The sequence below is a fragment of the Crassostrea angulata genome, chromosome 5 (assembly GCF_025612915.1).
Source record: "Crassostrea angulata isolate pt1a10 chromosome 5, ASM2561291v2, whole genome shotgun sequence".
Taxonomy (NCBI): domain Eukaryota; kingdom Metazoa; phylum Mollusca; class Bivalvia; order Ostreida; family Ostreidae; genus Magallana; species Magallana angulata.
The window spans coordinates 5,028,790-5,052,416 of record NC_069115.1 but is presented as its reverse complement, the minus strand read 5'-3'; the positions used below and the strand labels follow the sequence as shown (position 1 = coordinate 5,052,416).

General features: G+C 31.6%; 1 protein-coding gene and 1 pseudogene across 1 annotated transcript in view; one reads left to right on the top strand and one right to left on the bottom strand.

Moving 5' to 3' along the window:
* The window catches only part of LOC128184116 (tumor susceptibility gene 101 protein-like), an 80,616-nt gene that overhangs the window by 48,054 nt on the left and 8,935 nt on the right, over nucleotides 1-23,627 (bottom strand). The gene's annotated exons all lie outside the window — the stretch shown is intronic.
* On the top strand, nucleotides 1,588-23,514 carry LOC128184115 (uncharacterized; annotated as a pseudogene).

Genomic DNA, 23,627 nt, shown 5'->3' with positions numbered 1-23,627 from the left:
TAAAAGCACAAGCAATAAAATCGCTCTCGCTCACTTCCCGACTGGCTGTTGAAAGAAATAAACGTGATTCGTTTATGTAAGTAAAAATATACTGTAAGATTGTGTATATCTAGCACCCTAAATATCGCTTGCAATTTGTCTTTTTATCTATAGATCCATTTTATTGACATTAGTTATTGATACTAGTTAAAAGAAACGATATATTTGAAATATATTCTAAACAAACAATTTATTTTTGATTTTGGGGAAACAATTTAACGTTATTTTAGGCCTTGTTTAAATATACTACTTCTCTTGACAAATATTTAAGCACTTGAATATTCAGAGAAAACTTGAAATCGGAAAAAATGAATTTAATTTTGTAATATTCAAACAAATGTCATGCTTTGGTTGTAACCAAATTTATATTTTTTCAAAACACAATATATTCTTAATTGTTTTTAGAAATAATAATAAATTATAATTATCAGTCTAAGTAGTAATTATTCAGGACATCCGTTTTTCACCAAGTAAAATTGTTTATATGTATTTAAGACATTTAGGATTTCTTTAAAAACAATCAACAAAAAGTATAGACGATTGATATTGTTAATGTATTTACAAACGTATTAATTCTAAAAAGTTAACTGGGTTAGTTTATCAAACTTCACAAATTTGATACGGTATGTTAACAGAAGAATTGTAACTATTGATGGATAAATTGAATACAATTCAATTTTAATATGATGTAGAATCATTTGTTGCTTTGTTAACATTGATCTTTTGTTTTGGCAACGTAAATTCTAATAAGTGGAATTCAAAATACAGAAAGGAAAATTACACAAATGACAATGTTCTTCGTAACCAGAGTATATAATTGTTATTTCTGAAATAGAAACAGCTGTTTCATTTTGTATGCAGTTTTGAGTCATTGATATAACAAAGGGATCAGGGCCATTAAATATGTTTTTATGGGATATAACATGTATAAGTGCAGTGTGGAAAATTCTGAGATACTTTTCTCACCACAATTTGAAGGTTAACTTGTTTAATTTACATGGTTTCAAAAATGATTTTATTAACCTATATATTCTAAACATTTTTAGTAAATTTTGTTACTTTTAAAAAAACAAAAGTCTTTCAAATGTTAAGTCAATAATCCCTAAAGATAAAAACAAGCAGTCGTGGTTTTTATCAATTTAAAGTGATAATTAATTGCAGCAACATTTGCACTAATTAAATAGATCGTGCTAGAATCAGTGTAAAGTTCAATTGTTTTAAGAGGATTAAAAGCAAAATGCATGTGCAACCACTTAGCTCCATATTCTTCAGTAATGTCCCTGCCTGTTACATTAAAGTATATGCCATTGTTTGTCATCATTTTGAAAAAGCAAACACAGGATCGCTTTAGGAAGTTAATACTTATTTTTAAATAATGAAGTGGAAACGGAAAGAGTTATAAAACTAATTAATTGATTTATTTAATTATATTAATAAATGTTTGATTTGTATTTGAGACTAATTGATGTATTTTTGGCATATAATAATACCCTAATTGTAAACCTATATGTAACTTACGAAATACATATTTACTCATTCAATAATTGGAAATACATGTAGGAGATTGGCAACTTGTGTGTCGAGATTTAAAACCTGAAATGCAACATCTATATTAACCTACCAATTGATAAATATGGACAATAAATTTTAGCAACACATAACTCTTTCGACAAAAGATCACAGGTACGTTGAAAAAATTACGCACCTTGAAGATTCTTTTAAACTGGGTTAAAGACGAAAGTACAGTTTCTTTCAATATTTGCCCTAAAATTTAAAAGTTGTTTAAATCTCATAAAAATATACATATACCATCTTGAACATGTGTATGTATAAGGCACCAGTTTAAAAACTTTTATCTTGTTTCAAAAAATAATTATGATGTAGACATTTGGCATATTTCTAGTAAAATTTAGTAAAAAATGATGAAAAATGGCACAATTTCTCATAGTTTTTTGAAGAGGAAAATGTGTCTTCAGCCGTCGCCCACAACGAAATTAATATATTTTATGTGATATCACGTGATAAAGTTATAATATGAGTTTCATCGTTGGTGACGGCTGCGGACATAATTTTCTATTCAAAAAACCACTAAGGAACTTGTGTCTATTGCTCAGTTTTATGAAAATTACGGGAAAATGCACTGTTTATGACGTCACAATTAACCTTGTGAAAGTCTAATCACGTAACTATTTATAAATTCTTAATTTATGGGTATTTGTGTGTAAATAAACGTTACATTTTAATTTTTTGATATTTTAAAATTCAGTCTAAAAAAGGGCAAAATATGTTTGAAATTGTACCTACATTGTATTTCTTTGGGACCATTTCAACGCACTTTGAAAAAATGTTTGACAATGCGTTAAATTTGGGACCAATTTAACGCACATTGATTTTTTTTCAAAGTGCGTTATAAAGGAACATCAACATTTTTTCTTATCGAGACAATTAACGCAGATTGAAAAAATATGCATCAATGACAAATTCTTGCATTGAATTTCTAATTTGTTGATAGTATGGTGATATATAGTGAATTTAGTTTGCCATCTTTGAGAACAGGGGTGGGTTGAGGATTAACCAAAGATACAGGTCAATTTCCTGTACATCATTTTATTGATTAAAGGAAATAGGTCCCCTATCCCTCATCTTTCCTTCCAACACATGATATTAAGCAGCTTGGGGAAAACGTATAAAAACGGGAAAAGATATGTGCTTTGTTGTAAACTACTGCCCAACAATAATTTCTCCAATTGTATGATACAAAATATGTGTTTCAACATAAACCATCTTTTCAAATTGTTATCAAATAAATCACTTCATTATATAAAAATAGATAAGTTACATTGACAAACATTAAGATATAAGAAACTTTAAAATAAGCATTAGGATGTGGGTTTTTTTTCTCGCACTGATGTTCTAAAAAATCATATTGTTTTTTATAAACATAACTAACGTATCCTTTTTTGTTTTTTTAAAGGCACATACAATTGAAGCCAGTTGAAATATGTTATACATTGATATCCATTATTAATACATATAAATCATTTTCGTTTCTGGCATAGCCCAATGTACCAGATAAGAAGTAAATTTGTTCTATATACAAAAAAGTAAGGCATTTGCTAAGCGATGTAGTTTTGTCATATTTGGAAAAATCACATCTCCCGAGTTGTTCTTTATATTATAAAAACTACATTAGCTTATAAAATAAGCATTCTGAGAGTATTGCATAAGCAATACACGTCCCCTACCGGTTTCTGGAAATTGTGAAAACAAGGCACTGTTATGCAGAATATCAAACCCGAACATTAAAAATTTTGAATATAAAAAATTAATTTTCTCGAAAATATGTCAATCATACGCTACAAAATGAACTTGATATGTAGTTTGACATTTTGAAGCTGTTCAGCAAATTTCATATTATTCCTCAAACGCATAAAGAAAAAAAGTGTGGAAAACTGAAGTGGGACAGACATACGGACGAACAGACGGACTGACGGACGGACAGACGGACTGACGGACGCAGAGGAAAGCTATAGTCCCTTCCGATGAAAACCGGTAGGGGACTAAAAAGCGGAAATTTCTAATCAAGAAACTGTTTATCAAGTTAAATAGGAATGATTTGGGTTCTTTTTTAAATATATCCCATTGAGTTAAATAAGATGAAACAATTATCAATTGTTTGCAAAGATATTATTAAAAAAATTGTTTAGAACCAATCTGACGCTATCAACGCAGTTTGAAACAAAAATTATTTTATTGTAAAATCTTAAGTTAAAAGATTGCAAAATGTTGTTCATACTATAAAGTTAAGGATGCAAACATTAAAAGAGTTATATTCCTTTCTCTATTTATTAAGCAGGGCTGCGTTTTACAAATTTAAAGAACTTACGATAAAGTCATAAATATTTTCAGTCTCATGGAATAATTTATAAATAACAAAACTTAAATAGATCTTTATCTATGCAACTACTCTGATGTCCATTATAATAATATATATAAGAATGCCATGAGAATAAAACATTGATTAGTTTGTGAATAATTAGCATTCATTAATTTGGTCGAATGTCGTAAGTTCTTTTTCTATAACCCAGCCCAGTATTGCAACCCAAACAAAGGTGAAAGCATTTAAACACTTTTATCAAACTATTCTTGAATTGTTGTTTCTATAGTCTAACTAAATCAATGGTTATTTGATTAAGATAGCTTGAGTTATGGTTCATTGTACTTTCGGTTAAATGGGAATTCCGGGTAATGGCTGTGACCAAGTTTTTTTGGGAAGTATTGACATAAGTCTACGTATATTTCTAAAGGATAGTCAGATACAGAAACAGGTAAATAATTGTGTTCAAATATATACGGATCAATACAATAGAAAAGTAAACAGATTATAAATATTTGAACGATAAAAAATTTAGAACACGCGAACTTATTCATGAAGTCTTTGTTTGTAAGCCTGTGTTTCCGTCCATTTTGTTTGCCAAGATCCTAATCAAAACAAACCAAATAACACAAAGTACAACATATTGTTTGATTTTGTGTTTCTACATTTAAAGAAAAAAGAGCTCAACATGGTTATTTAGACTGAGGTGAATTCAGTTCAGAAAGTATGGATAGTCATTGCGTAGATATATACATAAAATCACCACAAACATTGCAATATTTCTCAAATTGACATATACCTGTCCAGAGTGAAGGCATTAGATAAATAGAGCACATGAGAACTATTATTGTAACTTTAAGTACTTGACAGTCTTTATTAATTAAGAATTTTTAAATTTTACAAAAAATTTTGATAGATACGTAGAACACTATTTATTAGTTTTTCACGTATTATTTTTTCTTAATTATTTTTATGTGCCGTTTATTTCTTTTTAAAATTAAGTAAAATATGTGCAAATAGGAAAACCTTTGCTAAAATTATATTTCAACATAAACAAATATCAGGTTTTTAATTTAAACTTAATTTTGCTTACATTCTTTTTAGGGCCGAGAAAACTATTACACTGCAAATACTTTTCAAGGAGAAACACGTATGGCTCCATCCAGTTAGTAAATAATTGTCTGAGGATATATATTCATCGTGCCCGTATATTCAGATGAAATAGTTCTTGATTGTAAAGAAAACATACTGGCTACGTACGGTTCTTAAAAAAACACAACAAAATGTTGTTCTTTTTTACAATATACAAAATTTGTATTAATTTTTTTCTGTTTATAAACGTAATTTAAAATTAGAATTTTATTATCCCCCCAGTTATGATAAAAAGTATATTAAAAATCTATACTACTGTAATAAAATAATAGACTCGAATTTTGGGCCTTTAATACGAGAAATCAGAAGAGTACTGTCTTTGGTTTTATATATTGTAAACATCATTGGTACTTGAAGATTACCAATTTGTTTTTATTTTTTCTCAATCAAGCTTCGCTAATTAATTATCAACGAAAATTCCTTTAAAAAATCCGGAAATCATCTGGATTTTTTTGATTTTACAATCTTGTGCATACGCATTACAATCACGCTAAATCACGGGAAGCTTTTTAGTTTATGTTTTCACAATATCACATTTGCATTGATAAACTCAGAAACTATATTACAAATACGTGTACATTTTCATTGAAAGTCTGTCATATATTCTGTTCATTAAGGAAGGAGTCTTCTCATTATCAAACATACTTCTTATAATAAGAAATTCATGAAATTTTGACACAGTCAAACGGATCATATTACCAAATGATTCTATCAGTTTAATCAAATTTGACCTTTTTGTTTTCGCATAAAGGTCAGGTCAAGGTCACTACCTTTTTCCTCAACGTCAAAGATGATAGAAATAAGGGTAGCTCTTTGTTGTTCTGTAGACATTTGTTTAAGATTTGAAGATTTTATTCTTCAATGAAACGATAGAATATCAGAATGTCAATAAGCTTATACTACTAAATTGGAATAAATGTTTATACTTATATTGATATTGCGTAGCCCGCATTTCCTCTAAATTTCTTAAATTTTGAAGAAATTTTGATAATTTTTTTTTGCTTTCAATAATAAAATGTTTCTGATTTGTATGTATAATGAAGGCTTTATATAAAGATATAAATTGACAGAAAAGCTAATATATTGACCATTTAATAAGAGAGAAAAGCTGATTTTAGTGGTTTTTTCACAGAAATCAATGTATAGAATGGTCGCTTTAAAAAGCTTATAAAATATAATTTGATAGGCAAATCATATTTTAAAAACATATTCCGAAACCCAAGTATCATATTATTAGTTCACATTAGTAAAAAAATTCCAACATTAATGTTCTTGTTTTTAAAATGCTAAAACAGACCCATTAATCTGCAGCAATTCTGAATTGCGAAACATGTGATATTTTCCTACGCCAATATTACGCCAAAAATATAGTCCTTGTTAGATTCTTAACATTAATTATTTTTTCTATGCCAAGTTGTATGATAATAAAAAAAGAAAAAAAAATATACTATTTTAATTTCCTTTCATCATGATTTAATGAAAAATTAATTAAATATACGTTTGACAAGTCGAAAACAAGAAAAGACTCCTTCCTTAAAGGAAAAACGCAGTGCATTTAATATGAAAAATCCCGAATGTTTCCAATGTCAACGTGGTGTGTAAATTCGAAGCGAGTGAAAAATGTTGGTGAAAAGTGTTGAATTCTTCATTAATATTAATTAAATGATTAGATGAAAGGTATTTACAGCCTAAAAATTGTTTGTTATGAATAATTTGACTGTTATTTTCAATGCAGCTTCATAAATTATCTCCAAAATCGTTTCGGAGCGATTCTGCAATATTTTGCTACATTACGGGTACATGGGAAACATTTTAACTGTAAAGAAGGTCTGTCCCGAGACACAGTTAGATTATTCTTACTGAGCAGAGTGTAGTCACGGAAATTAATAGCTTAATTAATTGTAGGCTTAAAACTTGGACATGTAAATGTCAACAATACGGTGTGTCAATGTATCTATTTCGTAAATGTCCGATATCATATGCAATGTCAACCTGTACACGCACGAGTCAAAGTCTAGTATATTAAATAAATATTTTACCTACATTTTTAAAAAATTCCCGTTTCGGGCACATTAGAAGCAATTGATTAAGATACATATTATATATAAAATTGATTTTACTATTTATTGCAATACATTAATTAATTTATTTAAGAAATAACGCACGAGTTTTTGTGAATGTTGCAGAATAACTTCCAACGTCGAGGAATGTTTTTTTTAAAAGGTAAAAGCCGAGGCGTCAGCCGATGCTTGTATATTTCAAACATCATTTCGAGAACGAGGAGGTTATCTTGCAACATTCACGAAAACAAAAACTTTTTTTTTCTATTCTACTATCAGTCCAGTATTTCTACAGATCCTTTTTCCTATTGAGGGCCGATCTAGGTCATATTGCAGCTGTTCCGTGTAACCCCAACGGTTTTGTAAGTAATGTTTACATGTGTATCGATCAAAGGAAAACATGCAGACGACATCCTTTTTCTTTGGATTTTTAATACTTTTCACTTATTTAGAAAATATCTTTGAATCAGATTCCAAATATTATAGGGGCAATTTATTACGATCATTACTACTACACGTTGTATATTTTTGAAGAAAAAAAACCGGACTGAAAATGAGCTAGGGAAGTCCTAGGAACAGCCGCTTTGATCTCTTAACGATAAACATTTGAGGCAAAACATACCGTTTTGACTGGAACTAACACGTGAAATTGACATGGTTTTAAAACTTTTTACGGTTTGAAGTTGTACTTTCATGATCAGTGCGAAAAAATAGATATATATGATCTGACTATCTACTGATGACGTTCATGGTATTGTGGAGAATAATGTCCGCGGTATCTCTTTGATTGTGGCAATAACTGTAGTAGAATATATTTTAATAAGAATTGTATGTTTGTCGATTTTATTGATGGCGTTTTGCGCCCTTGCGATAATTGCACGGGTTACCGACGGGATGCCCCAAAATATGAATTACATGTAACAAAAGGCAGATGAATATTGGCCCAAATATGCAAAAAAACGCATTGGATTAGCGCAAATGCGTGACCGTCACACAATGTAATTAAAATAATTATCCAAAATATCTAAAAATATGGAGTTACTAAAGATCAAGATAATCACTGTCAATATAGGTGAATATTAACAAGTTAATTACGGTCATTCCTCCATTTGCGTTAAGGTACGACGTTAGACGTCACTTGCAAAGAACAAAAAATATTCGATATACCTTTTATTGCTAATTTGTGCGAAAACTTATCTTTTTCTTTTTTTTCTTTTTAAGGTTCATTGAGATCTTCAAGCTACGAGATGAAATTGCTGAATATTCACACAATTCGTTTTCTATTGATATTTGTAATATCGGTAGGGTAGACTATAAAAGATGCATTTCAAACAAATAAATACATATTTTTTATTTTTTAAATTCATTCTAAAAATGCTATCGTTCAATTAAACATATCTTACTTATACTAATTACATATAACAACAAATTACTTGTATTTGAAAGTGTATACGTAATTTTATCATTTAAAAAGTATCATATTTATGATACGGTATACTTTGCAGCATCCAGCCATCTTCTCCAAAGGAGAGCAATGTTTAGCTTCATTACCAACAGTAAGAGTTGTGCAAACATGTCCACAAAATGAAGCTGAACTATCACGTGCTCAGCAACAGAAGAAGTGCGAACTTCTGGCAAAGTATCAGAGGTGTACCAAGCCAGACAAATTTAAATATCATTGTGTGTTGAATGTTTTTTTAAACGAAACCATAGAAGTCTGTGCCCCAGAGGTATTGTCTCTAGGTAAATAGAAATATAGAGTGTAGGTGCATATTTTCTAACGCATGATTAGTTGACTATCTTTAGATTAGATAGGGTCATAACAACAAAACTAATGATTACTTTCGAAAAATTTCACATGTGTTGCATGTACTCAACATTCATATCGAAATTAAATACAAACTAAAACTTTCCCAATGCAACAAAAAAAAAATCGGCACAGTTTTAAATAATTTAAAAATAATAAATATCCAGAATAGAATCACAAAATGATCCTATTTACTGCAAACGTTTTCGCTATTCCTGACTCTTCATGCAGTTATGTACAAATGATTTGTACATAACTGCCTGAAGAGCCAGGAATTTATATATATATATATATATATATATATATATATATATATATATATATATATATATATATATATATATATATATATATATATATATATATATATATATATATATATAATTTCTAAAATGAGGTCTAGAAATACCTTGTAACGGCAAATAATTATTATTTGGTCAAGCATGTTTTTTTTTATCAAAATTAAAGTATGCTAAGTCTAAAAAAATAAGCTGGCCTTCATGAAAATTGCGTTAAGTAGGTCAAAATGGCGATTCAAAATGGCGGACCCCTAATAATGACAAACATTTTTTATTTTTTATGCTAGACCATGCCAGTGTTATTTTGCAACTTATCCTCACATCTAAGTTTGATGATGGATGTATGAACCTCTTTAAAGCCGATAAATATCCCTGTCAATGTTGTTGAAGAGAAAATGTTCCTCTTTTATAGAACTTTGAATTAGCACTTGGTTCATTTCATTCCCTGATTTGGGGTGACACAACTTCTTATTTCGCAGCATATCGAGAAAATCGACATAATAAGTAAACAGAAACAAGTATGAAAAGGGAAATTAACTGACAAGAAAATCAAAGACTTCGAGAAGTTCTTTAGATATATATGGATAACCAAGACACATTGCCTACTGACAAGGTTTAATTTGCTTTTTTCCTAAAATCAAAGCCCGGGAATATGTCCCAACTTAGGATTTGTATTACGTTGCTTATGAAACAAACACCAAGGTTATGATAAGGAAACAGGCATATGTAAGCATGCACATATAACCATGCTTAGCCGAGATGAAATTAAAAAAAATTAAGTGATGGTTGTTTGTTGAAGGCACTAATGACCTTAAGAGCTTTCTCAGATTTGATAGCGTGCAACTGCCACACAGGTTGCAGAACCTTAATGTATGAATGTAAACTTGCCTATTTCCCGGGTAAAGACATTTGCAAATTGCAAATCACAATCTTATCATTCAAAAAAAAAAGATTGTATATATAACATAATTATATAATGAAGCTTAATAAGGGAAAACAGAAATGTTTTTCCCAAATAAAAAGCTGATGGAGTTTTTTTCTATTAATACAAGTGTTTAAATTTTATTGTCAGTTACATCATTAGTATTGAAATTATGATATTCAAACATTTTCCCATTTAAGAGGCCTTTAGTAGTCTATATAGAGGTTAATTGAATTTGGCTACTAGTATACACCAATTTGAATTGCCGTTTTGACAAAATTATGGTCATTTTCATGAAGACTAACACATTTCATCAAACTTAGCATAACTTAATAATGATAAATACGTTTGCTAGACCAAGTTTCGATTTTGTATTGTTATTTTTTTTTCCATTAGAGAGACTGTGAGACGAAAAATGATGAAATCTGGCTGTACACCATTTTAACTATTTATCGCGATCAACATTTTTGTTGGACTCATCACACCTTATTCATGATACAATGCTGAAATAATTTATAATCGTTTGTTACCTCAATTTTCGACCATTTTGACCGCCATTTTGACCTGATTAGCGCCATTTTTATCATAGCAAGCATATTATTTCAGAATAAGCACGCCTCAATTAATATGCAAAAATAATTTTGCTGGACTGAACTATTATTGTTTTTTTTTGCGTTTTTCCTAGTTTAAATTTTTTAGGAAAAAATAATAAAATCTGGGTATGTACCAAGTTGAATCGCCATGTTGACCTAATTAACGCTTTTTGGCGAAGGCCAGCAAATATTTTCAAACTTAGCATACTTTAGATATGATAAAATACTAAGCTGGACTATTTCATTATTGTTTGTCAATAATGAGAAGACTTTAAGAAAACAAGAGGCCCATGGGCCCGTCGCTCACCTGAGGAACAACAGGTATGATAAAATCAGCTTAATGGAGTCATAATACAAATTATCTGGACAATGTACAATAATACATGTAGATCCTGTATAAATAAAATCCATTTTCCCCCTGGATATTCTTATGTTTATAATCATTAGACCCATTTCTAACAGGATGATTTTTATAGTCATATCAAATGTTGAGTATTGCAGTTCTCAAAAAAATCCTTTAAATTGTTTATATATGGGATATAATCTTACATCAAACTCTGAACCTTCTTGTGAGGCCGAGGAATTGTCCTGGGGCCAAAGCCTTAACAATTATAAAGAATCGTCTAGCTGATTAGTTTCTGAGAAGAAGATTTTTAAAGATTTACTCTACATATTCCTATGTTAAACTTTGCCCCCCCCCCCCATCCATTGTGGCCCCACCCTTCTTCCGTGGGGATCATGATTTTCACAACTTTGAATCTAAACTCCCTGAGGATGCTTCCAGACAAGTTTCAGCTTTCCTGGCAGATAGTTACTGAGAAGAAGATTTTACAAGATTTACTCTATAAAGTCCGATGTTAAACTTTGACCCCCCCATTTTGCCCCACCCTACCACTTGGGATCATGGTTTTCACAACTTTGAATGTACACTACCTGAGGATACTTCCACGCAAATTTCAGCTTTCCTGGCTGATTACTTTTTGAGCAAATCTTTTTTAAAGATTTACTCTACATATTCCTTTGTTAAACTTTGACCCCATCTCTTGCCCCACCCTACCCCAAGAATCATGATTTTTACAACTATAAATCTAAACTCCCTGAGGATGCTTCTAGACAGGTTTCAGCTTTCCTGGCTGATTAGTTTCTGAGAAGAAGATTTTTAAAGATTTACTCTATAAATTCCTTTGTTAAACTTCGACCCCCCCCCCCATTTGTGTCCCCACCCTACACCCGGGGGTCATGATTTTCACAACTTTGAATCTAAACTACCTGAGGACGCTTCCAGACAAGTTTCAGCTTTCCTGGTCGATTAGTTTCTGAGAAGAAAATTTCTAAATATTTACTCTATATATTCCTATGTTTAACTTTGACCCCACATTGTGGTCTCATCCTACCCCTGGGGGTCATGATTTTCACAACTTCGAGTCTACACTACCTGAGGATACTTCCATGCAAATTTCAACTTTCCTGGCTGATTACGTTTTGAGAAAAAGAGTTTTAAAGATTTACTCTACATATTCCTATGTTAAACTTTGACCTCCATTGTGGCCCCACCCTATTCAAGGAATCATGATTTTTCCAACTCCCTGAGGATGCTTTTAGACAAGTTTCAGCTTTCCTGGCCGATAAGTTACTGAGAAGAAGATTTGTAAAGATTTACTCTATAAATTCCGATGTTAAACTTCGACCCCCCATTGTGCCCCACCCTACCACTTTGGATCATGGTTTTCACAACTTTGAATCTACACTACCTGAGAATACTTCCATGCAAATTTCAACTTTCCTGGCTGATAACTTTTAGAGAAAAAGATTTTTAAAGATTTACTCTACATTTTACTTTGTTAAACTTTAACCCCCATTGTGGCCCCACCCTACCCCAGGGATCATGATTTTTACAACTTTAAATCTAAACTCCTTGAGAATGCTTCTAGACAAGTTTCAGCTTTCCTGGCTGATTAGTTTCTGAGAAGAAGAGTTTTAAAGATTATTCTATAAAGTCCGATGTTAAACTTTGACCCCCCATTTTGCCCCACCCTACCACTTTGGATCATGGTTTTCACAACTTTGAATGTACACTACCTGAGGATACTTCCACGCAAATTCCAACTTTCCTGGCTGATTACTTTTTGAGAAATTTTTTTTTTAAGATTTACTCTACATATTCCTTTGTTAAACTTCGACCCCCATTGTGGCCCCACCCTACCCCAGGGATCATGATTTTTACAACTCCCTAAGGATGCTTTTAGACAAGTTTCAGCTTTCCTGGCTGATTAGTTACTGAGAAGAAGATTTTTAAAGATTTACTCTATAAATTCCGATGTTAAACATCGACCCCCCATTGTGGCCCCACCCTGCACCCGGGGGTCATGATTTTCACAACTTTGAATCTAAACTACCTGAGGACGCTACCACACAAGTTATAGCTTTCCTGGCCGATTAGTTTTTGAGAAGAAGATTTCTAAATATTTACTCTATATATTCCTATGTTTAACTTTGACCCCACATTGTGGTCCCATCCTACCCCTGGGGATCACGATTTTCACAACTTCGAATCTACACTACCTGAGGATACTTCCACACAAGTTTTAGCTTTCCTTACTGATTAATTTCTGAGAAGAAGATTTTTAAAGATGTACTCTACATATTCCTGTGTTAAATTTTTGACCCCTCCATGGTGGCCCAACCCTACCCACTGAGGTCATGATTTTAACAACTTCGAATCTACATGTACAATACCTGAGAATGCTTCCACACAAGGTTCAGCTTTCCTGGTCTGATGGTTCGTGAGAAAAAGATTTTTGAAACTTTCTCGATAATGTTAATAAATTCTTAATTATCTCACTTTGCAAAAAGGCGTGGTCCTTATATTTCACAACTTTGAATCCCCTTAGGCTAAGGAGACTTTGTGCCAAGTTTGGCTGAAAATAGCCCAGTGGTTCTTCAGAAGATGTTGAAAATGTGAAAACTTTACAGACAGAGACAGACAGACAGACAGACGGACAGACAGACAGACAGACAGACAGACAGACAGACAGACGGACGGACGAACAAACAGACGGACGACAGACAAAATGTGATCAGAATAGCTCACTTGAGCTTTCAGGTCAGGTGAGCTAAAACTATAAATTTTGGTTGTTCGCCATTTTGAGTTGCCTTTTTGAGCTACTTAACGCCATTTTCATGAAGGCCAGCATATTATTTTGGAATCAGCACACTTTATTTATGTTTGAAAAACAATGCTGGACCTAATAATAATTATTTGCCGTTAAAAGTTGTTTTTTTTTCGACTAAAACGGACTAGAGTACTAAAAGCATTTGCTCGCCATATGAGTTTCCATCGCTCCTTTCAGCTTTACACCGCTCGTAAATAGGAGTTATCAGCCATCTTTTTCGCTCACCACCTTTTGAATATGCATATAAAATTAGAATCAAATGCATAAAATCCAAAGACCACGCAAGGAATATTACATGTCGGCTACTAGTTTCAGGTCGGTTACTTGTAAATGCATGAACCACACAGTGTAAAGAAATATTTGTAAATTTGAAAAAAAAAAAAGAAAACTTTACTAAGACACAAAATATATTTATTCTTTGAAATATTTTCTAAGGTTTTTGTATCATTTTGCGCAAATGGTGCTGCCTTACATCGCATGCACATCGAACACGTGTGTCTTTCGTTGCGAGTGCAGATTATGTTTGCATCTTTTTAAAGACCCGGCGGCACTATATCTGCCACGGTAAATAGAAACAAGAAAGGAAAAACGTAACATCGTTTACATTGGCTTATGCAAAAACACTCCGTTTCTAAAATTCATGCGGTCATTGACATTGTCCAATCTACCACAGTGTGTGGTTTCTTCATTTGCGTTGTTATAACACATATAACATACACAGGAAAGCGTTCTACAATAATCGGGGATATTTTGAATATGTGTGCCTGGAATTCTGTCTGCCTTGTTTCGTCGTATATAAGATAATCCTTGCTTGTCATTTTATTTTTCTTCAAAACGCATCTCTACAGATCTTCTCGTCAAATGTAACGCGGTCGAGTGAGAGAAATAACTGAATCCGATGAAGCATGAAAAGTGCTGTCGGCCTTATTAATGGTTGTTTAGCGATGAGCAGAACAATATAAGTCGAGCTTGTCAATAATTAATGCGTAATGGTGAATTTAAGTCAACTGATTAATTCTAGATTTAATTATGTTTCTCACATGCAACTCATAATTCAGAAATGATTTACCATCTGTAGTTGGATTTAAATTATGGCAAATGCTTTAGTTATTCCTTTTAAATTTTTAATTTAAGGCTACTGTCTGAAGTTTGATGAAGGAAGACTTCTTCAAACGTACGTCGAAGATTGTACATTCTATTCAAACCCATGCTCCACCCGATTTTTTTCATCGGATTTATTGCATTGTTAGTAGTTTATACGTATTTATTACTCAGATGTGATTGATCAGTGCACTTCTTATGTAAAACATTTTATATTATTTACCTAGTAAACCTGCACATGGTTTTAAATTGGTCAGAAAATTACCTGTCTGTATTTCATTTTTCCCAACCATTCTATTGTATAAAGCACCATAGCTGCATTTGTCACTGTTAACTTACGAAAGTGTTAAGGAAAATTTTATAGATATTTAAAAGGAGTATACATTTATCACATATCCAATATGCTGTCATGATGTACTATATAGACGACGTTGAAGTAGTCACACAATTTCGTTGAATGTCTATGAAATTACGTTACTATCATAACGTTTTTGTAGGTTATAAGATGCAAAGTTTAAAAAAAAATATCTACACAATATATGATTACATTTACATTTACAGTGTCTTTGTCTTTGAGAAAACTACGAATCGATTTTGTACTTAACAGTTCATTTAAGCCAGCAGGGTTTTCAATCTTTTATTTCAATTTTAATTCGTAAAATGTCTGAAAGTTATATAAACACAAGTTACTAGAATCTTTTCTTGAATATTACGAGGTGATAAGTTTGATCCTGCCAAGATCAAATCTATCATAAAGCCAGTCAGGCTTCTTTGGGTTTGATCACGCCTTGGGCGAAATTATTACCTCATTATTCCTAATGAACAATTCCTCATTGCTTAAATCTAATTAAACCAGGAATCCTACAAACCATGACTCCTTTAAAAAAAGTGTATTAACATTTACTACATCGTTTTTTGAGAGGCTATACATGCATGTGAAATACTCTTAAATTACACATTTTTTTCTCTCAATATAATGTTTCTTCATTAATTTATTAATATGTATTTTCGCAGATCTGCAATGTAATGATCGTGTACAAAAGGGAATGGGTTTAATCAGGACAACAACTACAAATCATCACAATGAACCAACAAGGATAACAACCACACCAAATCCTCAAAATGAAACAAATATCAGCGAGTAAGTTTATAGGAATAATTATGCATTAGTTATTATATGTATGTACTATTTCTATTAATCTATTTATCAACAGATCTATCAATTTACCCTATGTTATAAAAAATATCCCGATAGTTTTAATTTCACTATGTACAGAATTTATAAGTTTTCTGCCTAAATAAAACAATTGTGAATTTAAAAATTCACTACTGAATTTAAAATCCACTGATGTTCCCAAAAATTGACTGACATTGTCTGACATCCACTGTACATTGACTGTACCTCACTGTACATTTCACTAACTTCCACTGTATCGCACTGTACCCCACTGTACATTTCTACTGAACAACACTGTATTAAACTGTACGCCACTCTACAGTCCTACTAACTTCCTCTGTACCCCACTGTACGCCACTGTACAGGGCACTGACCATCACTCTACCCCACTGTACGCCATTGTACCGGGCACGGGCACTGACCATCACTGTACCAAACTGTACTATTAATTTGAGAAAAAAATCAGATTTTAAATCTTTAGTATATTTTTTCTTCAATATTTATTTTTATTATGCTGTATATATCATTAACATTATGCACAGAGACAACTTGACAGAAGAATCTAACAGGTCGTTAAATTTATTTAATATATTTTATTTATTAAGGTCTTCCCTTTCCAACGGAAGACCTTTCTATTATTGTGAAAATTATGATTATTCTTATTAAGGTCTCCCGTCTTCAGCAAAAGACTTTACTGTTTTTCTACGGGTTCTCATTCTTCTATATTATTATTATTTTTCCTAGGTAGACACCCTTAATTTCTCAGCCATTTCTCAATCGAATTTATTGATTTTTATAGGGATGATGTAATTGGTTAATGTCTCTGTGCATCCCACTTCCTGTCCGAAAATTCACTTCTGCTTCTGAATTATCTCCCTTTTTCATGTATTTTGGGGCATGATATTGTCCACGCATCTCCTCAAAAACTCTTATAGTTAGAGACTTAAAATGTATATGAAAGATAGAGTGGTTATGGTAGATTTGCTTGCTTGTTTTAGATTTGACAAGAAGTCATCATCCTTGAAGCTTGCCCGGAACTGAAAATGAATACGAATTTTTGAGATTTGATCACGAATATCTTTCTTTTAATCAATATTTTGTTAACACATATAGAGCATCAAAAATTTATGTATAAAAGATCTTTCAACTGACACCAAGCAAAAGGGGCTGATCCCTCATATTAGGGGTCAAGAGGGGTCTAAAGTCTTTTATCTATATCTCTTTAATGCAAAATATTTTGTAATGCATTATGAAGCAAAAATGTTTATCTTCCAGTTATCTACCTATATATGTTAAAAGGTCTCTGATATGTTACATAATTATGGGTTTTAAGGGGCTAGAAGTCAAATATTTTGATCTTAAAAAGGAGAAATATTTTGAAAAGCATTATAGAAGAGAAGATACTCAGAATAATATTCGTAATAATATTTAACCACCAACGTATCGTTTGATGGTCCTAATAGGGAGATAAAGGATCGGCCTCTAAATTAATCTTTCCCAAATATCTCAAAACAGTAATAAATTTCTAAACACTTGTTGAACAAAATGTGTTTAATATTAAAGGACCTTTTATTTGATATCCCCTAAAATTAGATGATAAGATGGATCCAAATGTTTCAATCAAAGCTCTTATACATATATCAGAAACAAAACAAGGGCGAGAAGTCCGATACATTTATGATTTATTTGTAAAAGAAAAAGAGGATATATAAATTGAAGAAAAGAGTCTGTTTAAAATCAAGGGATTTTTCATTCTATTTCCAAATCATGTTTAGCTGGTAAATAGTATCTAAAACTGTATCTAAAACTCTAGTGGTATTTGGAATTTAGTATTTTCGTTTAATATAGAAGTCACCGACCCCCCCCCTCCCCCCTTTCATAAAAACATTTAGTTTCTTTGGCCTGATTTTATTTGATCTTTGATCTCGGACCTTTAATTCCAACTTAGTACCATTCTAGATTACTGTACTATTTACCAGACCAATTCGTTCATTATTTACAGAGTTATGGACTTTTTGGCATTCGAGTTTTAATTGTCGTGTTTGACATGTACTGTAAAAAAAATGTAAAAAAAATTTTAAAAAATTTTAACTCCCGAGCCCTTCATAGAATCCTAATGAAATTTCGTGAAAACGAACCTCGGATCCCATTCTTATTGTCTATCAAATATACAGCGGATTGAACTATTAAGAAGAAATTCCTCAGATCAAACGGCGCTTATTGCCTATACACGGAAATGTTGACACACCTCTGTCAGCTGTTGTTCGCAGTCAAAACATGGCGAGTTGACATGGTGAATCGTACGATAAATATTTCGATTAAAACTAATAAGTTTTTGTTTAATATGCAGAGCATAGATTCGCATGCATTACATTAATGCTTTTACTTTCAAGTAAATAATCACAAATGTTTGACAAATGTTTGAAATCTTTACAAACTCTATGTACAGTGATCAAGTCTACACTGTACGCATCGTCGGAAACCCACGGTCGGTCTTGCATATAACATGTCAGTTATTTCATATAAATACACTTTCAATGAATAGATAAGATTAAATACGACTTAAATGAATAAAAAATAAATCTAAAAGGTCTGCCAAAATTATCAATTGCAGTTTTAAATGATAAAAACTACTTCAAAAATATATTTGTAGAAATAAACAGATAAAAGTAAAGTTGTTTTAAAAGGATACGGTGTATGTCATTTATAAAGCTCATCATATCCCTGGTAAATATATTTTTAATGAACTGTGTGCTTCTAGTTTTGTTTTACCCAGAGACATGTTAACGATAGTGGTACCCAAAATGTTTACCAAATTATGGAAATCGCTCTTCAGTTCAAAATACAGATACAACAAAATTCAGGGGGTTTTGTTTACACATAAGAGACAACAGTCATTTAAGCGGCCAACTATTATTTACGACATTTCCATGCTTAATTTAATGTGCATTTAAGAAAATACTCGGCAAACAATAAATATGAATATTTTTTTATCTGTTATATTTACAACTTTTGTGGAATCTTTAGATTTTGTGGTGACTCAATGTTCGTACAGTTGGAAGGTACCTCTCATCCATGAATGAACATCGTCCACGAATTAAATAATTAAGGATATAAAGTCTTATTTTATTTTGTAGGTATACGGAATTACAAGAAATTACGTCCCAACGAACCGGTAAAAATCAAGCAATCCACGAAAATTTAGTTCCCATTAATATTAACGATTCAACAGTTTGTTATACACTAGTCAAGGGTATGTCTATATTAATTATTATTAGAGTTCGTGTAACATGTTGAAAGTCAAACTAAATATGTATTATTATAAAACAAATTATATCGAACTTAAAAGTATTTATTTTAGGAAATAAGTTTCAAAGCTTTATATGCCATAATACACGTTAACGCTGTTTTTGCGATTTGTTTATTTAAATCTTATAGTAACCATTATGTTTAGGTTTTATCAATGACCAAAGTGTATTTTCTACAATGTTTTCTTTTGTACAGCTCATCATACTGACACACTTTTGGTTTAGTGTACAGCATAGAAATAATGTTATATTTGTTTTCCTTCTTAGAAAATATTCAGTATATACTTCGAAAATATTCATTAAATAAGGCGCCTATAGCTTTAACAAAAACACCAATATTCAATTGTAAAACGTAGGAAAAAATATGATTATTAAAATAAGATTTGAAAATGAAGCACGTCAAAAAATAAAAAAAAAAACAAATTAAAACTAATGTTAAAATGAGTATTTTTTGTTTAAAACCTATCTGTAAAATTTTTCTCAAGTTTCGATTATTTTTACAATGACGATATTAAGTTATTTTGGGTTAAACATATCACGGCTTGTAATCTTTGCCGGAAATAGCCGGTCATCTTGTTTCCTCGATTACACAGTGGCGGATAGCGAGCCGGACACACACGTAAGAACCACACGCCGCAGTCACTGTCAGCTAACGTGTTGTTGTTTACTTTTTATCACTTACTTACAAAATGGTAGGAGAATGGAATAGGCATGGCCTAAGTCACAGCAGTTCTCATATTTTGGTAATGTGCTTAACATTGATCTTAGGTAAGTTCTCAAAATCATTTGTAAGCTCAAGATATTTTTCACGTTGAGGTCGTTTGCATGTTGATATTCATAATGTAAGTGTATTGAATGAAAATATATATACACATTGTATAAATGTTAATATTTATGAGTTGTCTAAAAATATAAACTCATATTTTTGCAGATATTACAAGATTATGGAATGTTCAATTAAAAAAGATGTTAATAAATAGATAAAAGATGTATATTTAAAAAACGCTTTAGATCTTGAAGGTTAGCCGTATGAAGCGCGACAATAAGATCAGGATTTGTTATACTCTTTTTCTAAAGATAAACTATTATACTACGAAGTCATGCAAGTCAGCTGAGCTAATCTTGTTACCCTTTATCATTTGAGTAAACTTGTACTGATTTCGTGTTTAGATGAATGGCATTGAATTTTGTTATTAATCAGTTTGTATCATAAGAAAATGTTATAGTCTGTAGGGCTAACAGAAACAGTTTTGAAGTTTTATTTTTTAAGGTATGCAATGCATAACGACCACAGTTTGTATCTAATAAATGAATGGTTCGTTATTCTAACCAACGATATCATTTTGAAGGCATTATCAAATAGAAATTCTCCGCAAAAGGAATTCGCAAAATTTTGATTACTGTTTAAATAATTACACATTGAATTTTACTATCTATCTATCTATCTATCTATCTATCTATCTATCTATCTATCTATCTATCTATCTATCTATGAACAGGTGCATATGTATTTTCCGTACATGCTTAGTAAGTATGTTACGCTGTTTTTATAATCTAATTTAATGTTGAACGATTTCACGATGTTGCTCTTATCTTATTGATAGCCTTAGTATAAAATATTATCTATTTTAACGTAGAATCAAGAAGATAGAAATTGTGTAAATCCATGTTTTTTAACTATAAAACGTGTAAAAAAAAAAACTAACAATTATTTGAACATTACCTCACATAGTCCTGACAGCATTTAAAACCACATGTTACATGTATCTTAGTATTGATTTTTTCATGACTATACTTTTTAATTACAAAAAATGAATGTTTTAAAGGATAGAATGCCACAATCCCTAACATACGAGTTCTCACCCCAAATGATTACCAATACTGGTACCTAACACAGTTTGGAATCCCTCACCAGGGGTCGACTCACCTAGCCTTCAAAGTCCAGGCCTGCAATGACGCCCACGTGTTGCTGAAACCCAGTAATAGAAGGCCCATTGAAATTGTTCTTGGCGGCTGGAGTAACTCTAACTCGTGCTTAAGAACTCGGGTACAGGGACCATGTCGAGATCAGTACGACGGAGATATTCTGGACTGTAAGGAATTCAAAGAATTTGTCATAAGCTGGAAGGATGGTAGAATTATGGTAGGACATATGGATTCCGGATTTAGGGACCTTATGCTGGACTTACAACTCAAGAACCTTTTGTCTGATGTGACAATTTGGGATCTCTACCGGGTCGGAGCAACATGAATATGGACGTTCGAAGGTCTTTATTTTATCTGTTTTTTAGTGTCATAAGAATTCTATATTACTATATAATGTTTGAGAAATCATAATATGTAATGACATTTCTCTAGATACCAGAACAAACACTACAGATACAACAGTGCCGTCCGTCCCAGTAACATCAACAGACAAACTGACCACAAATGAAGGATCACGTAAGATGAAATATATTTTGTGATGCATGTAGATAGTTTTGTGGATGTAATTGATTACTAGTATATCAATGAACATATATATTGTAACGGTATAATGCTTCATTAATTTAAGGTGGTACATGTATGTGAAATCTGTCGCTATTAATTTGAATAATGGTACATAATAGTTAAAATACTTTCACTTGTTTAGAATTTTTAAATTTTACAATATTAAAAAAAATACGTTTATTTTTTATTATTATTATTTTTCGAACTCATGACTTACAGATTTATAGTGAACCCTTTAACCCCCTGCGCTACGCTGTTAGGTGACAACTTTGGGAAAGAAACTATCTATTAAATAACACTTAATTTTATTGTTTATATCGATAAATAGTATGTCACAACATGGAGGTGTCCCATACCACCTTTAAGTGTGATTCTTTTCTTTAATGAAAATACATTATTTGGAATGATATACTATGTCATATTAACGTTTCATTTCAGAAAACGCACAAGTTATCAATGTTGATAACAAATCGTCTGAAATGACCAACAGCTACACGGCAGTTGGAGCAACTGCTGCGGTTCTAGCTGTAATTTCCTGTCTGGTGGTAGGCGCCATCCTGTGACGGAGAGTGATTCGTCGTCCAGGTATAATTAAAGAATTGATCATGCACACAGTTAAAAAACCAAAACAAAAATGTCCAACGACACTTGAGAAATGACTTTTCAACATACTTTATTCTGTTTTATTGATGATATAATGAATCGTTTTAATCCATGAAAAATTATAGTGACAACATTTTGCGATGCAACACATAAAAAAGCACCAAAAATTCGAAATATTGCCTTGAAACATAAACATGTCAGCTTATGAGTGATTGTTATTTTCCAGGTCCAAGTCCGAATATTGAAATCATAAACCCAGGATTCAATGCGAAAGAAATGAGCACCTACGAAATTATACACAACCACTACCCAGAGGAGAACCTTTACACAGACATTGGCACTCTCGATATTGCAAAAGTTCACGAAAACGGTGCTTATTACGATACCGCCGAACCCTTAGAAGATAAGAACATGTATTTACGTATGTTAGATGCTTCTGGCGAGGGCATGCAGCGTACTTCCCATTACTTGTCAACGTCCCATACCAAGCAACCTAGCGAAGGCAGACTGTCAAACACAAAGGACGGTCAACCAAACTATTATGTTGATAGTACCTATCTTATGCCAAGACCTTCCGTGAAAAAGCAGTAAAAGCATAATTAACAATATAGGATACACACTATCTTTAAAATTATTTGCTTTCTTAATTAGCATGGTTCATTTATTTTGCTAAATCATCAAACTGATAGACAAACACTATCCGAACTTGGCAAATATACCATACCTTCTAACATTTATTTCAATTTCGATCAGTTTACTGATATAATATTACAAATATAATATATTTAGATAATAAGTAACTTTGAAGGGATAGGCTCAAGAATTCAAATGAATATCAGATTTCAATTTTTTTGTACGTGTGAATTTCAAGTTGACATTCAAAAGAAAACGAAATTAAAATATGTTTAAAATGTTTTGCTGTTATTATCTGTTAAACACTTTATTGTATTTCATGTTTTGGTTAATCTACAGGAGTCATTCCAAGATCGATGGACTCCAAAAGTGAATTAATTGAGTCGTTTAATT